The sequence below is a fragment of the Triticum dicoccoides genome, chromosome 1B, assembly GCF_002162155.2.
Source record: "Triticum dicoccoides isolate Atlit2015 ecotype Zavitan chromosome 1B, WEW_v2.0, whole genome shotgun sequence".
Classification (NCBI taxonomy): domain Eukaryota; kingdom Viridiplantae; phylum Streptophyta; class Magnoliopsida; order Poales; family Poaceae; genus Triticum; species Triticum dicoccoides.
In genome coordinates this window covers 333,627,521-333,644,252 of record NC_041381.1, presented here as the reverse complement: position 1 = coordinate 333,644,252, position 16,732 = coordinate 333,627,521, and positions in this window count along the sequence as shown.

Below are 16,732 nucleotides of genomic sequence, written 5' to 3'. Positions count from 1 at the left end.
GTGGTGACGATGATGATGTTCTACCGTCGCAGGGCTTTGCCTAAGCACCGCTACGATATTATCAATGAGGACTATGGTGGAGGGGGGGCACCGCACACAGCTAAGAGATCAATGGTCAATTGTTGTTGTGTCTAGGGTGCCCACCTGCCCCCGTATATAAAGGAGCAAGGGGGGAGGTGCGGCCGGCCAGGAGGAGGCGCGCGAGGAGGAGTCCTACTCCCATCGGGAGTATGACTCCCTCCCTTCCTTGTTGGATTAGGAGAAGGGGGAAAGCGGAGGGAGAGAGGAAGGAAAGGGGGGCACCCCCCTCTCCTTGTCCTATTCGGACTAGGGGGAGGGGCGCGCGGCCCTGCCCTAGCCGCCTCTCCTCTTCTCCACTAAGGTCCACTATGGCCCATTAAGCCCCTGGGGGATTCCGGTAACCCCTCGGTACTACGGTAAAATCCCGATTTCACCCGGAATACTTCCGATATCCAAATATAGGCTTCCAATATATCAATCTTCATGTCTCGACCATTTTGAGACTCCTCTTCATGTCCGTGATCACATCCAGGACTCCAAACAACCTTCGGTACATCAAAACTCATAAACTCATAATATAACTATCATCGAAACTTTAAGCGTGCGGACCCTACGGGTTCGAGAACTATGTAGACATGACCGAGACAAGTCTCCGGTCAATAACCAATAGCGGAACCTAGATGCTCATATTGGCTCCTACATATTCTACGAAGATCTTTATCGGTCAAACCGCATAACAACATACGTTGTTCCCTTTGTCATCAGTATGTTACTTGCCCGAGATTCGATCGTCGGTATCTCAATACCTAGTTCAATCTCGTTACCAGCAAGTCTCTTTACTCATTATGTAATGCATCATTCCATAACTAACTCATTAGCTACATTGCTTGCAAGGCTTATAGTGATGTGCATTACCGAGAGGGCCCAGAGATACCTCTCCGACAATCGGAGTGACAAAACCTAATCTTGAAATACGCCAACTCAACATGTACCTTTGGAGACACCTGTAGAGCTCCTTTATAATCACCCAGTTATGTTGTGACGTCTGGTAGCACACAAGGTGTTCCTCCGGTATTCGGGAGTTGCATAATCTCATAGTTGTAGAAACATGTATAAGTCATGAAGAAAGCAATAGCAACATACTAAACGATCAAGTGCTAAGCTAACGGAATGGGACAAGTCAATCACATCATTCTCCTAATGATGTGATCCCATTAATCAAATGACAACACATGTCTATGGTTAGGAAACATAACCATCTTTGATTAAAGAGATAGTCAAGTAGAGGCATACTAGTGACACTATGTTTGTCTATGTATTCACACATGTATTATGTTTCCATTTAATACAATTCTAGCATGAATAATAAACATTTATCATGATATAAGGAAATAAATAATAACATTATTATTGCCTCTAGGGCATATTTCCTTCAGTCTCCCACTTGCACTAGAGTCAATAATCTAGATTAGACAGTAATGATTCTAACACCCATGGAGCCTTGGTGCTGATCATGTTTTGCTCGTGGAAGAGGCTTAGTCAACAGGTCTGCAACATTCAGATCCGTATGTATCTTTCCAATCTCTATGTCTCCCACCTGGACTTGGTCCCGGATGGAATTGAAGTGTCTCTTGATGTGCTTGGTCCTCTTGTGAAATCTGGATTCCTTTGCCAAGGCAATTGCACCAGTATTGTCACATAAGATTTTCATTGGTCCCGATGCACTAGGTATGACACCTAGATCGGATATGAACTCCTTCATACAGACTCCTTCATTTGCTGCTTCCGAAGCAGCTATGTACTCCGCTTCGCATGTAGATCCCGCCATGATGCTTTATTTAGAACTGCACCAACTGACAGCTCCACCGTTCAATATAAACATGTATCCGGTTTGCAATTTAGAATCATTTGGATTAGTGTCAAAGCTTGCATCAACGTAACCATTTACGACTAGCTCTTTGTCACCTCCATAAACGAGAAACATATCCTTAGTCCTTTTCAGGTATTTCAGGATATTCTTGACCGCTGTCTAGTGATCCACTCCTGGATTACTTTGGTACGTCCTGCTAAACTTATTGCTAAGCATACATCAGGTCTGGTACACAACATTGCATACATGATAGAGCCTATGGCTGAAGCATAGGGAACAACTTTCATTTTCTCTCTATCTTCTGCTGTGGTCGGGCATTGAGTCTGACTCAACTTCACACCTTGTAATACAGGCAAGAACCCTTTCTTTGCTTGATCCATTTTGAACTTTTTCAAAACTTTATCAAGGTATGTGCTTTGTGAAAGTCAAATTAAGTGTCTTGATCTATCTCTATAGATCTTGATGCCTAATATGTAAGCAGCTTCACCGAGGTCTTTCATTGAAAAACTTTTATTCAAGTATCCTTTTATGCTATCCAGAAATTCTATATCATTTGCAATTAACAATATGTCGTCTACATATAATATCAGAAATGCTATAGAGCTCCCACTCACTTTCTTGTAAATACAGGCTTCTCCAAAAGTCTGTATAAAACCATATGCTTTGATCACACTATCAAAGCGTTTATTCCAACTCCGAGAGGCTTGCACCAGTCCATAAATGGATCGCTGGAGCTTGCACACTTTGTTAGCACCTTTTGGATCGACAAAACCTTCTGGTTGCATCATATACAACTCTTCTTCCAGAAATCCATTCAGGAATGCAGTTTTGACATCCATTTGCCATATTTCATAATCATAAAATGCGGCAATTGCTAACATGATTCGGACAGACTTAACCATCGCTACGGGTGAGAAAGTCTCATCGTAGTCAACTCCTTGAACTTGTCGAAAACCTTTCGCAACAAGTTGAGTTTTGTAGACAGTTACATTACCATCAGCGTCAGTCTTCTTCTTGAAGATCCATTTATTCTCGATGGTTTGCCGATTATCGGGCAAGTCAACAAAAGTCCATACTTTGTTCTCATACATGGATCCCATCTCAGATTTCATGGCCTTAAGCCATTTTGCGGAATCTGGGCTCATCCTCGCTTCCTCATAGTTCGTCGGTTCGCCATGGTCAAGTAACATGACCTCCAGAATAGGATTACCGTACCACTCTGGTGCGAATCTTACTCTAGTTGACCTACGAGGTTTAGTAGTAACTTGATCTGAAGTTTCATGATCAATATCATTAGCTTCCTCACTGATTGGTGTAGTTGTCACAGGAACCGGTTTCTGTGATGAACTACTTCCCAATAAGGGAGCAGGTACAGTTACCTCATCAAGTTCTACTTTCCTCCCACTCGCTTCTTTTGAGAGAAATTCCTTCTCTAGAAAGGATCCGAATTTAGCAACAAATGTCTTCAGATCTGTGATAGAAAGTGTACCCAATAGTCTCCTTTGGGTATCCTATGAAGACACATTTCTCCGATTTGGGTTCGAGCTTATCTGGTTGAAATTTCTTCACATAAGCATCACAGCCCCAAACTTTAAGAAACGACAACTTCGGTTTCTTGCCAAACCACAGTTCATAAGGCGTCGTCTCAACGGATTTTGATGGTGCCCTATTTAACGTGAATGCGGCCGTCTCTAAAGCATAACCCCAAAACGGTAGCGGTAAATCAGTAAGATACATCATAGATCGTACCATATCTAGTAAAGTACGATTACGACGTTCGGATACACCATTTCGTTGTGGTGTTCCGGGTGGCGTGAGTTTTGAAACTATTCCGCATTGTTTCAAATGTAAACCAAACTCGTAACTCAAATATTCTCCTCCACGATCGGATCGTAGAAACTTTATTTTCTTGTTACGATGATTTTCCACTTCACTCTGAAATTCTTTGAACTTTTCAAATGTTTCAGATTTATGTTTCATTAAGTAGATATACCCATATCTTCTCAAATCATCTGTGAAGGTCAGAAAATAACGATACCCGCTGCGAGCCTCAACGTTCATTGGACCACATACATCAGTATGTATGATTTCCAACAAATCTGTTGCTCGCTCCATAGTTCCGGAGAACGGCGTTTTGGTCATCTTGCCCATGAGGCACGGTACGCAAGTACCAAGTGATTCATAATCAAGTGATTCCAGAAGTCCATCAGTATGGAGTTTCTTCATGCGTTTTACACCAATATGACCCAAACGGCAGTGTCACAAATAAGTTGCACTATCATTATCAACTCTGCATCTTTTGGCTTCAACATTATGAATATGTGTATCACTACTATCTAGATTTAATAAAAATAGACCACTCTTCAACGGTGCACGACCATAAAAGATATTACTCATATAAATAGAACAACCATTATTCTCTGATTTAAATGAATAACCGTCTCACATCAAACAAGATCCAGATATAATGTTCATGCTCAACGCTAGCACCAAATAACAATTATTCAGGTCTAAAACTAATCCCGAAGGTAGATGTAGAGGTAGCGTGCAGACCGCGATCACATCGACTTTGGAACAATTTCCCACGCGCATCGTCACCTCGTCCTTAGCCAATCTTCGCTTAATCCGTAGTCCCTGTTTTGAGTTGCAAATATTAGCAACAGAACCAGTATCAAATACCCAGGTGCTACTGCGAGCATTAGTAAGGTACACATCAATAACATGTATATCACATATACCTTTGTTCACCTTGCCATCCTTCTTATCCGCCAAATACTTGGGGCAGTTCCGCTTCCAGTGACCAGTCTGCTTGTAGTAGAAGCACTCAGTCTCAGGCTTAGGTCTAGATTTGGGTTTCTTCTCTTGAGCAACAACTTGTTTGCCGTTCTTCTTGAAGTTCCCCTTCTTCTTCCCTTTACCCTTTTTCTTGAAACTGGTGGTCTTATTGACCATCAACACTTGATGCTCCTTCTTGATTTCTACCTCCGCAGCTTTTAGCATTGCGAAGAGCTCGGGAATAGTCTTGTCCATCCCTTGCATATTATAGTTCATCACGAAGCTCTTGTAGCTTGGTGGCAGTGATTGAAGAATTCTGTCAATGACACTATCATCAAGAAGATTAACTCCCAGTTGAATCTAGTGATTATTATACCCAGACATTTTGAGTATATGTTCACTGACGGAACTATTCTCTTCCATCTTGCAGCTATAGAACTTATTGGAGACTTCATATCTCTCAATCCGGGCATTTGCTTGAAATATTAGCTTCAACTCCTGGAACATCTCATATGCTCCATGAAGTTCAAAACGTCGTTGAAGTCCCGGTTCTAAGCCGTAAAGCATGGCACACTGAACTATCGAGTAGTCATCAGCTTTGCTTTGCCAGACGTTCTTAACGTCGCCAGTTGCATCTGCAGCAGGCCTGGCACCCAGCGGTGCTTCCAGGACGTAATTCTTCTATGCAGCAATGAGGATAATCCTGAGGTTACGGACCCAGTATGTGTAATTGCTACCATCATCTTTCAACTTAGATTCCTCAAGGAACGCATTAAAATTCAACGGAACAACAGCACGAGCCATCTATCTACAACAAACATAGATAAGCAAAATACTATCAGGGACTAAGTTCATGATAAATTTAAGTTCAATTAATCATATTACTTAAGAACTCTCACTTAGATAGACATCCCTCTAATCATCTAAGTGATCACGTGATCCAAATCAACTAAACCATGTCCGATCATCACGTGAGATGGAGTAGTTTTCAATGGTGAACATCACTATGTTGATTATATGTACTATATGATTCACGCTCGACCTTTCGGTCTCAATGTTCTGAGGCCATATCTGTATATGCTAGGCTCGTCAAGTTTAACCTGAGTATTCCGCGTGTGCAACTGTTTTGCACCCGTTGTATTTGAACGTAGAGCCTATCAAACCCGATCATCACGTGGTGTCTCAGCACGAAGAACTGTCGCAACGGTGCATACTCAGGGAGAAAACTTATACCTTGAAATTTAGTGAGAGATCATCTTATAATGCTACCGTCAATCAAAGCAAAAAAAGATGCATAAAGGATAAACATCACATGCAATCAATATAAGTGATATGATATGGCCATCATCATCTTGTGCTTGTGATCACCATCTCCGAAGCACCGTCATAATCACCATCGTCACCGGCGCGACACCTTGATCTTCATCGTAGCATCGTTATCGTCTCGCCACCTATTGCTTCTACGACTATCGCTACCGCTTAGTGATAAAGTAAAGCAATTACAGGGCGATTGCATTGCATACAATAAAGCGACAACCATATGGCTCCTGCTAGTTGCCGATAACTTGGTTACAAAACATGATCATCTCATAAAATAAAATATAGCATCACGTCTTGACCATATCACATCACAACACACCCTGCAAAAACAAGTTAGACGTCCTCTATTTTGTTGTTGCAAGTTTTACGTGGCTGCTACTGCAAAGCACGTTGGTAGAACCAGTCTCGCGTAAGCGTACGCATAATGTTGGTCCGGGCCGCTTCATCCAACAATACCGCCGAACCAAAGTATGACATGCTGGTAAGCAGTATGACTTGTATCGCCCACAACTCACTTGTGTTCTACTCGTGCATATAACATCAACGCATAAAACCTAGGCTCGGATGCCACTGTTAGGGAATGTAGTAATTTCAAAAAAAATTCTACGCACACGCAAGATCATGGTGATGCATAGCAACGAGAGGGGAGAGTGTTGTCCACGTACCCTCGTAGACCGAAAGCGGAAGCGTTAGCACAACGCGGTTGATGTAGTCGTACGTCTTCACGGCCCGACCGATCAAGCACCGAAAGCACGGCACCTCCGAGTTCTTGCACACGTTCAGCTCAATGACGTCCCTCGAACTCCGATCCAGCCGAGTGTCGAGGGAGAGTTCCGTCAGCACGATGGCATGGTGACGATGATGATGTTCTACCGTCGCAGGGCTTCGCCTAAGCACCGCTACGATATTATCAAGGTGGACTATGGTGGAGGGGGGCACCGCACACGGCTAAGAGATCAATGACCAATTGTTGTTGTGTCTAGGGTGCCCCCTACCCCCGTATATCAAGGAGCAAGGGGGGAGGTGCGGCCGGCCAGGAGGAGTCCTACTCCCACCGGGAGTAGGACTCCCTCCCTTCCTTGTTGGATTAGGAGAAGGGGAAAGAGGAGGGAGAGAGGAAGGAAAGGGGGGCGCCGCCCCTCTCTCCTTGTCCTATTCGTACTGGGGGGGGGCGGCCTTGCCCTAGCCGCCTCTCCTCTTCTCCACTAAGGCCCACTATGGCCCATTAAGCCCCCGGGGAGTTCCGGTAACCCCTCGGTACTCCGATAAAATCCAGATTTCACCCGGAATACTTCCGATATCCAAATATAGGCTTCCAATATATCAATCTTCATGTCTCGACCATTTTGAGACTCCTCGTCATGTCCGTGATCACATCCGGGACTCCGAACAACCTTCGGTACATAAAAAATCATAAACTCATAATATAACTATCATCGAAACTTTAAGCGTGCGGACCCTACGGGTTCGAGAACTATGTAGACATGACTGAGACAAGTCTCCGGTCAATAACCAATAGCGGAACCTAGATGCTCATATTGGCTCCTACATATTCTACGAAGATCTTTATCGGTCAAACCGCATAACAACATATGTTGTTCCCTTTGTCATTGGTATGTTACTTGCCCGAGATTCGATCGTCGGTATCTCAATACCTAGTTCAATCTCGTTACCGGCAAGTCTCTTTACTCGTTATGTAATGCATCATTCCGTAACTAACTCATTAGCTACATTGCTTGCAAGGCTTATAGTGATGTGCATTACCGAGAGGGCCCAGAGATACCTCTCCGACAATCGGAATGACAAAACCTAATCTCGAAATACGCCAACTCAACATGTACCTTTGGAGACACCTGTAGAGCTCCTTTATAATCACCCAGTTACATTGTGACGTTTGGTAGCACACAAAGTGTTCCTCCGGTAAACGGGAGTTGCATAATCTCATAGTTGTAGGAACATGTATAAGTCATGAAGAAAGCAATAGCAATATACTAAACGATCAAGTGCTAAGCTAACGGAATGGGTCAAGTCAATCACATCATTCTCCTAATGATGTGATCCCGTTAATCAAATGACAACACATGTTTATGGTTAGGAAACATAACCATCTTTGATTAATGAGCTAGTCAAGTAGAGGCATACTAGTGACATTATGTTTGTCTATGTATTCACACATGTATTATGTTTCCGGTTAATACAATTCTAGCATGAATAATAAACATTTATCGTGATATAAGGAAATAAATAATAACTTTATTATTGCCTCTGGGGCATATTTCCTTCACAACTATCATGGGAGTAAGTCTGACAGTAAGAATAGGGGGTACGTAGGAGGAGGCAAGGTCCTAGCTACGGTGAGGTTGTACACACAAGTTTACGAGTTCAGGCCTCTCTCGGAGGAGGTAACAACCCTACGTCTCGGTGCCCAGAGGCTTGCCAACTGGATTACGTGTGGAAGTTACAGGGGGTGCGAACTCTTGTGCCTGAGGAGGGGGTGGCTTATATAGAGTGCGCTAGGACCCTCGCAACCCTCAGTTACACAGGGTTCATTGTGAGTTAAGACAGAGGCGTTACTGGTAGCGCCAGCTATTAATGATCTTTATGGTTACAGAGTGAACGCCTGGCCGTTGCCATCCTGGGGTGGCTTTAGATCTTCTGTACTCTGAGTGATTCTTCATATGGTCGAGTGGCTCTATAGTGGTCGAGTGGAATTGGCGTATCCGAGTGGAATCTTCTGTCGAGTGGATTGCACTTCAAGGTTGTCGGCATTCTGGGAACGGGGGTCCCCAGACTTGCCTGCCTGCGGCCTACGGCGTGGCTCAGAGGGGGGCCCAGCGCGGCCCATCTTCATCAACACAAGCTCAAGACCCTCGCGAGGGGCCAAGCCTCGCGGGGCGGACGACAAGGAGCTTCCTCAGGCATGGCCTCATCAGGCTGGCTCACGAGGAGGCGGAGAGTTCAAGGCGGGGTACCTCATGAGGTGCCCATGACGCAAGCCATGACGACCAGGGGCACCAGTCGGGCGCAAGCCCGCGCAGTGTCCTCCTTTCCTCTTTGGTGCAAAGGGAGCAAGCGCAGACGAGAGCATCAAGCAAAGGCATCCATTTCGGTGCTACAAGACCAAGACCAGCCCAACGGCAGGGAGGAAGCCATTGTGGAGCCCAAGCTGGCATCACCACCAGAGCCTTTGGCAGGAGAGGACCAACTTTAGTCAGGATAAGTGTACCAGATGTTCCCCTTCAAAATGGCCAATTGTTGGCGCCCTTCCCGCTCAATATTTTGGAAGAGGCCCAGGGCCTTTGCCTATAAATAGGACTAGCCACCCCCGGGGTAGAGGCAGCTGGACCTGATCGAGAATCCAAGAGCCAAAACCAAGTAGCACCAACCAAGAACAGACCCTCGCGATGTTGTTCTTCCTTGTATTGTTCATCATCAGCCCAAGAGGCAATCCACCACACCACACACTGGAGTAGGGTATTACACCATAATGGTGGCCTGGACCAGTATAAACCCTGTGTCTCTTGCGTTGTTCTGTTCATAGTTTAGATCCTAGCGATTCGGCGAGGAGCAAGTAGGCAGAGGGTGAAATCTCCGCGCGCACCCCAGTGTTCGAACCTCAAGGGTCTGCCGGAACCCGAAATCCGACATTTGGCGTGCCAGGTAGGGGTGCGTCAGGATCCACCTTCTGCCACTTCGCGTCCCGTCGCATCGTCATCACCATGTCCGGCGACCAGGCGGGCAACCCTGATCCCTGGGCGGCTTGGCCCGCCCGCACAGAGCCGCTCGCCCCGGGCGACCCCATGCCCCAGGCAGCTCGCGGTCCGCAGGGCGCTGCGGGCCGTGGGCGACGCGGACAGGCCCCGACAGCTCTCACACCGCGGCAGACGCGGTCGGCAGCAAGGGCCTCCAACCACACCGCGACCACGACGCCGTACACTCGCCGGGAGCAGGCGAACTCAAGGGCCGCGCTCACGGTGGCCCGAGAGCTGCTGCAGTGCAGGCTGATGGAAGGCGGCCACGACGTGCTGCTAGAGCGGGTGGCAGAGCTCCTGGGCTTCGCCGCCTCAGGGGCTCACCCCTTCTGCACTCAGATCCCGTCTCAGGCCCAGGGCGGCCCGCGCGGGGGCCCCACGCGCACCCGCGGGCTCCAAGGCTACTCCAACACCAGCGAAGCTGTCAGCAGCGAGCCAGCGGCAGCACTGACTCCGCTCCCCGCCAGCGAAGAAGGACTCGTCGCGACCCACGGCCCCAGTGGGCCGCCGCGCTACCACCCCCAGGTTGGCACATCAAGCAGAGCTGCATGGCAAGCGGAGCACTATGGCGTGGCTTTCGGGATGACGGCCCCAGAAGAGTACGTGCCCCACATGATGGACCAAGGGCACCCGCGTGAGGGAAAACAAGGCTCGCTCCTCAGCCCAAGTTGGGGGGACGAGGCGCCAGAAGCTGAGCTCTTCCAGGAACCCCGGGACGGCCCCACCGGCCACGTTGGAAGCGACTATTATCGGGTACCACTAATTCCTCAGGAGCAGGCATACGCTAATCATGGGTCGCAGGAGGTGCAGGTTGCCACAGCGAGCAGCTGCCCCGCTCCCGCAGTCTCCTACCCCTTAGGAGGAGGGCGTCGGGGGCTACAGGGGAGGGGCCGGGGTCCGACATCACCACCGCGGCGTTCAGAGCAAGGTGTTCCTAGGAGGTAGGCCCTCCGCTGGGGAGGTGCCTCAGGGCCTGCCCCTGGCGGAGGACCCGTGGTCGTCGGGGGGACCGCTGGCGACCGCTCTACCCCATCGGTGGCGTCCTGGTTTCCGGTCGTCGTTGATGGCACTAGAGTGTGGCGCAAGGTGGGGCCCTCATTTGGCGATATGAAGCAAGGCCGGTACCTGTGAAGAAGGCCCAGGGCCTGTGAAGCTCGCCGCCCCGTGACACTCTCACGTAATAATGAGTGGGGCTGTACACGCCCCGGAGTCTCAGGGGTGCCGGCCTCAGGCCCTGGGGCTCCCTCCCACGCCCAGTGGCAGCACTTAGCTCCGCGCTGGTGAGAAGACGTCCAAGACTAGACTAGGTGCCGGACGCGGCCTTTTTCTGCTTTCATTGCTTTTCTCTTGGTTGTTGCTTTCCCCCGCTGGATTTAAGTCGGACTCGAATTTGAGATTTGTGTGTGTTCGGGGAAGGGGTGCTTAGTCTCGTTCGAGCAATCTCTCGCGTTTCAGTTACGACCTCGCCTCAGCTGCCTCCCCTCGTGAGCCCCTCGCGAGCCGGGTCCGGCCTAGCTTGCGTGCAACCCAGACTGCCGCTGACACACCCTCTCAGGAGGTTTTTCACTACAGATCCTACGGATTCGATCAGGAGGCATTCGAGGCGCCACGGCCTCCCGCAAGCTATCTCAGGACCCGCTCGGGACAAAGGTAAACTAGCCAGCCGGCTCGTCACATAGCCAACCACTTGGCACGGGCATGTGGGTGAAGTAGCATTCACCAGTACGCTGAACATAAGTTTTACAATGAGGGGCACCCCCTCCCAAAAATGCTCTTACAACCATCAGGACAAAAGCCTGAGTTCTATTCATGCAGGGTAAGGAAACAGGAGCAATGCACTGTCAGTCGGATAAATCCCCCAATGCATCCTCAGGAACGCCGCCCGAACTGTCGCTGGCGTCGCTGGCCTCGCCATCGCCCTCCGCGTTGTTGTCAGCGGCGTCAGGGCCGTTCACCACGCCGCCCTCGTCGGCGGCCACGATCGCGCCATCATCATCTGAAGCAAAGGCCCTGACGAGAGCGTCCACATTGTCTTCCACCCAGTACGCCAGGTCGTCCCGGACGGCCTGGGGGACTGGGGCGATGGCGACGTCAAAGTCGAAGTGAGGATCCATGTTCCGGAGGTGGCTGAGACACGGGAAAAGGCGCGCCCGAGCAGGGCTCGGCTCCTCTCCTCCACCAACCTGTTAGCCCTGACCGACCGTGCCTCCAGCTGCGTCACGATGTCGGTGAAGATCTGAAGGTTGCCGGCGTAGTTAATGGCGTGCAGCTCGCCGATGGCCGCCTCGCAGATGTTACCTAAGGCCGTGTTGGCCCTCTCCCGAAGCGTGGTGAGCATGGGGGCGTGCTCATGTTCCAGGAGCCGCCGCTGACGTATCTCGTCTGCATTCTGGCGGGCGACGGCCTCAGCCTCAACCACCGGTTGGCGAAGAAGAAGCACCTCGCCATGGGAAGTAGTTGACTCCCCCTGCGCCGCCTCAAGTGGGGCCCGCAAAGCATCGACCCGCCGCGTTGCTTCCTCCAGCTTGGTCCTCAGGACGATGGTCCTACCTTCGGCCTCGGTCTGAACCAACTCCAGCCTCTCCTCGAACTCGCGCTTGAGGTTCAGGCGCGCCGTCACCACCCGATATCCGACCTCCTCCGAGACACGGGTTTCTCGCGCAACGACGTTGTCCTTCGCCTGTGTCACCAAGCGCTCCCTTGTCTCCAGGCGCTCATACTCGTGTGCGCGTTCGGCGGCTTCCAGCGTCAGCGCCTCCTCACGCTTCTGGAGCTCCGCTAGGTCGCCAGAAGCCACCTTCATCGATGCGAGGGCCGCCTCGCGCTGCTCCACCTGCTCCTCCAGTGAGCGGCACCGGGCCAGGAGTTCCCGTGCCCGCTCCTCCGTGGCCTCTCGCCGCCGGTCAGCTTCCCGGGCTTCTTCGACGTCCCGGGAACGGGCCTCCTGAGAGGCCGCCAGCGACGCCTTGGCCTCCTCATCGTCGAGATCGCGCCGATGGCGCGCGAGGGCGACAGCCGCCTCCAGCTCGCGCCTCTCTACAACCAGGCGCAGGACCTCGGCCTCAAGGCGCGCGTCCTCATCAGCGAGCTCTTCACCAAGCATGCCCACCGCATCAGCCGCCCTCCGGAGAAACCCTTGGCGAAGGGCGCGACGCTCCCGGGCGCGCTCGAGTACGTCTTCCACACCATCATCCGCCCCAAGCGAGCGCCGGGGGGCACTGATCAGCACTCCCCCTCCGGGCAGGGGGCTGGTGGCTAGCGCCCTTGAGGCTACTGGGCACGCCCTGCCGGAAGCCCGACCTAGAGCCAGTCCATCTCCAAGTGAAGAGCGCAGGAAGTACCCCAGCCAATCACGGTCCACGACCAGACGGGAAGCCCACGGCAGGCTGGGTATGCCATGAGAAGGCTCGCGAAGGAAGGTCGCGGGGCGCGCAGGGCCGTGTTGCGCCTCGGGATGGTTTGTCTCTCCAACCGGCCTCACCCCAAGGGCCCTGCTGCTCGGAGCGATCGAAGACGGCGGAGAAGGCGGAGGCGAGGGGGATGGCTCCTCAGCCATCTCCATGAGCTCGGAAGGAAGGGCCCTGCGGAGCAAGGATCAGGAAAGGAAACAGAAGAATCAGGAGCTGGGAAGGGAGAAGGCTTACTTATCGATGGCGAAGTACTTCCTACGCTTCAGCAGGCGACAAGGGTAATCATCGCCCAGGGCCTCCCTTCTCTTCCGGAGGGCCTCAAAGTCCACGCGGAAGCGACCCAAGAGTTGAGCGCAGGGGTCAGCCTGCGACGAGGAGGAAGCACCAAGACGACCCGCGTCAGGAGCATCTGCCTGATGCGCGCCCCCGGTCGCCTCACCAAGAAGAGCAGCTGGGGCCTTGGGGGCCTCAGCCGCAGGCACTGCGGGTGGCTGCTCGCCGCCTTCAGCTACGGCAGCACGGGCCTCAGGGGCCGCTCCCTCATGAGCGCCGCCCAGTGCTGTCACCTCGGCAGGGGCACCCTCGGCCTCCAGAGGCCCATGTCTCCCTGCTCCGCCACTTGAGGAAGAGTCGCCTTGGCCGACCGCAAGGGCAACCACCACCACTGGGTTCTCACGAGGCCCCTGGAGGCCAGCAGGGCGCGGGCCCCATTCGTCGAAGACGGGCATCTGACCCACAAAGTCGTTTCTATTCGAGCAGAGGTACAGCAAGGCCCCCCCTTGCCGGATGCCGCCGGGGGAAGAATCCCCAGTCAAGACCAAGAGCACCTTCCTTAGCGCTTCAGGCGTCAGGTCCTCTTCCTGGAGCCTCATTCGATCCCCACGCCCGCTGAAGGCCCACATCTGGTGAGAATGGCGTTGGAGAGGGGCAACACAGTGTAGCAGGAACTCCTTCACCACCTTGGGCGCCGTCACGCCGAGCTCCCTCAAGAAGTCGAAGCGACGCCAGACGAAGGCGAGTCGGGGACTCGTGAGCGTCTCCTGGCCCCAGCCTGAGTTGGGGACAGCAGGCGAAGATGGCTCCGACAGCAGGGGGTTGGGCACCCCCACGTCCACATACAGCCACCGCTCGTGAAACCCAGGCGCGGGCGAAGGAAGACTGAAGTCGATTCTTGAAGCCACTGTCTCAGGCGCAGCGATGAAGCTCACGCACCCCGAACATTGGGTGGGGTCGACAAGGCGCAAAGAAAAGAAGTGGCGCAACAAGGCAACCGAAGGAAGGATGCCCACCATCGCCTCGCAAACAAAGGCGAAAACCGCAAGAAGAGTGATGGATTCAGGACCCAGATGCATCATGTGGATCAGATAATGGGAGAGCACGACATTGAAGAGATCGGAAAAGGGGGAACCAGCCCCACCCACAGGGCATCGACGGAGTATCGAACCTCAATGGCAATCCTGTCGATGGAGAAGCGGGATGCGGGCCAGGCCGTCGTCCTCCCGCATTCATTGAAGATGGTGTCCAGAGCCGAGCTGACCTTGCTCAAGCCCTCTTGATTGATTATGATCGGCCAATCGACGGCGGGGGCCGCCGACGACGGTGAGCGAGGCGGCGGCATGGGCTTTTTCCCTCTTCCCTTCTTCGGCGGAGCCATGACGGCATGAAGGTGGGAAAGGTTCGAGATTGGATTGGATGTGGAAACTGGAGTTCGAGAGGAGAAAGGATAGAGAGCACTCGAGCAGCGGAAAGGGGAGCGGCTGTGTGCGGCTACGAGTCCGCCTAGCAAGGCATAAAATAAGGAGGCGTGGGGGAACGGTGCCGCCCACGTCCAATCAACCGCCACATGGCACCCAAGGCCGCAGGCTGTTAGGATCCGCGACGCTTCGCACTTGCCCTTTCGCCTCTCTGCTCGGCCAAGTCCGGGCGCGCCGTGGGCCCGGGGGCTACTGTCGGCGTTCTGGGAACGGGGGTCCCCAGACTTGCCTGCCTGCGGCCTGCGGCGTGGCTCAAAGGGGGGCCCAGCGCGGCCCATCTTCATCAACACAAGCTCAAGACCCTCGCGAGGGGCCAAGCCTCGCGGGGCGGACGACAAGGAGCTTCCTCAGGCACAGCCTCATCAGGCTGGCTCACGAGGAGGCGGAGAGTTCAAGGCGGGGTACCTCATGAGGTGCCCATGACGCAAGCCATGACGACCAGGGGCGCCAGTCGGGCGCCAGCCCGCGCAGTGTCCTCCTTTCCTCTTTGGTGCAAAGGGAGCAAGCGCAGGCGAGAGCTTCAAGCAAAGGCATCCACTTCGGTGCTACAAGACCAAGACCAGCCCAACGGCAGGAAGGAAGCCATTGTGGAGCCCAAGATGGCGTCACCACCAGAGCCTTTGGCAGGCGAGGACCAACTTTAGTCAGGATAAGTGTACCAGATGTTCCCCTTCAAAATGGCCAATTGTTGGCGCCCTTCCCGCTCAATATTTGAGAAGAGGCCCAGGGCCTTTGCCTATAAATAGGACTAGCCACCCCGGGGGTAGAGGCAGCTGGACCTGATCGAGAATCCAAGAGCCAGAACCAAGTAGCACCAACCAAGAACAGACCCTCGCGAGGCTGTTCTTTCTTGTATTGTTCATCATCAGCCCAAGAGGCAATCCACCACACCACACACTGGAGTAGGGTATTACACCACAATGGTGGCCTGAACCAGTATAAACCCTGTGTCTCTTGCGTTGTTCTGTTCATAGTTTAGGTCCTAGCGATTCGGCGAGGAGCAAGTAGGCAGAGGATGAAATCTCCGTGCGCACCCCAGTGTTCGAACCTCAAGGGTCTGCCGGAACCCGAAATCCGACAAAGGTGATTTCAGTCGGTACCCTCTGTTGGACTTTGAATGTCTTTGACTCTAGGGCTGTGTCTTTGGGTAGGGTGTCTAGGTCAGGCCTAAGACCATACCCTAGGTACATGTCATCGTCAGTGAGATCGGACCCAATGTCAACTGCCCAAGTATGATTTAATAGGCCGTGACTTTATTCCTCAGAAAATTGAGCGTCTATAAAAATAGGGTTGCTCATTGTCTAGCTAATCATAGCTGTTCTGATATTAGACTGTATTTCTGAGCTAGTATTTTTTTAGGAATCTGAGCTAATATTATTAGTTGACTGTAATCCTGTTTCCATGAAATAAAACTCACTTTACCCAAAAAAAGGTTCTACCATCGATCCATAAGAAATGTCGCAGTTTTGAATTAATCCCACAACTTAAAATTGTTACATTTATTTTGGGTCGGAGGGAGTACTAGCAAATAAGAGGGTGTTTGTTTCCAGGGACTTATTGATTTAGGGACTTAAAAAAGTCCCTATAAGTCCCACCTAAACCAAACATAAGGGACTTATTGGGACTTATTGTGGTGATTTGGAACTTATCAAATAAGACTCTCAGGGAGGAGCTTATTGGGACTTATCCCGGGCCGGACCTACCCCGCGTCGCTCCAGGCTCGTTCCCCGCACGCCGCCTGCCTCTCGGTCCAATCGCCGCCGCCGCCCCGCCTCTCGCACCGTCGCCGCCCCGCTTCTCTCCCCGTCGTCGCCCCGTCGCCGCCCCGCC